This window comes from Sitophilus oryzae, unplaced genomic scaffold (genome assembly GCF_002938485.1).
Source record: "Sitophilus oryzae breed Bouriz unplaced genomic scaffold, Soryzae_2.0 scaffold_178_pilon_pilon, whole genome shotgun sequence".
NCBI lineage: Eukaryota > Metazoa > Arthropoda > Insecta > Coleoptera > Curculionidae > Sitophilus > Sitophilus oryzae.
The window spans coordinates 423,209-424,399 of record NW_022146490.1 but is presented as its reverse complement, the minus strand read 5'-3'; the positions used below and the strand labels follow the sequence as shown (position 1 = coordinate 424,399).

The following is a 1,191-nucleotide window of genomic DNA, read 5'->3' as shown; positions in this document are numbered from 1 at the left end:
TTTGAAAAATAATTCTCGGGTCGAAATGTATTACCCCTAAAAATATATGCAGTTATTTAAAACTCACCCTGTATATATTTTAATTATTCCAATACATTAATAAATAAAAAATGTTTTGCTGCATTCAATATTTTTAAAATAAAGTTATAAACCATGTACATAAAAAATAACATATTTTTGTATTTTTTAGAGGCAATTTTTCTAAAATAGTAAAACATGTTATATTTTAACCGGTTTATAGACAATATTTATAAAATGAAAAAAAAATGGTGCAAAAACTTCTATGGATTGAATATCCTGCAAAAATTCATTACTTCAGTTAGTCCCCTGTTTCCCAAGGCTAAGTGTGTTTTAGGTGTTTGTTAATATTGTGCACGTATATTTCGTTTGTTGATATGTTTCAAGTTGTCAAAGGAATATTTATTTACTTGAATGTAAGTAATTAGATATATCAAATGTGATGTGAACATGCACACAGTTATTCAGGGTATTGAAGAATTAATTTTTTAAGTTATTTCCAGTCACCCTAAACATATTAATACCAAAGATCTATTTTTTTAGGTGTATAAATTATATTACCAGGAAATATATCTTTGATTGCAGAGTCAAATTGAGGCACTTTTCTTAAATCATTTACATTACCAAATGTCTGAAATGGTGTAAATACAATTTAACAGCAAATTTTTCACCTTCATATAATATAAATTTTGTTTCTAATCTCATTTCATCTAGTTTAGATTATCAAGATCACAGTCTATTTAGTACCAGTCTGCCAAATTATGGATTTTTACGTTAAAATTTGGGATTCAACCTAGCACAGTTTATTCAGTATCAGCTGGTCAATTTCGCTCTATCTTAAGTATTCGCATTTAACCTACTATAGTCAAGTGAAGCGAATAACTTTGAATTTGACAGTTCACGCGGGCTTTTCTAGTGTTAATTTTATTATGTTAGCAACTTGCGGCCCTGCTGACGCAATGCCGTCTCTAATAAAACAGCCTCACTTGACTTTGGCTGAAATCGCAGTCCATAGTCAATGTAGATAGTTTTAGTGTTAAGAATAATAATTTAAAAAAATATGTGGTCATCTTTTGACAAGTTTATATTAGTTTATTAATTGTAGTAAACATTATATGGTGTGTGGTGTGAATATTTTATATGTAATTTTTTGGATTATATTTGACACTATTT

At 27.9% G+C, this 1,191-nt stretch overlaps 1 protein-coding gene across 1 annotated transcript in view; it reads left to right on the top strand.

The window, feature by feature from the left end:
• The first annotated feature begins 335 nt into the window (after window positions 1-335).
• Window positions 336-1,191, top strand: part of LOC115882595 (probable serine/threonine-protein kinase kinX) — a 21,694-nt gene continuing 20,838 nt past the window's right edge. The window contains exon 1 of the mRNA XM_030900786.1: window positions 336-434. The gene's annotated coding sequence lies outside the window, so the exon portion shown is untranslated. The remainder of the gene's footprint in view (window positions 435-1,191) is intronic.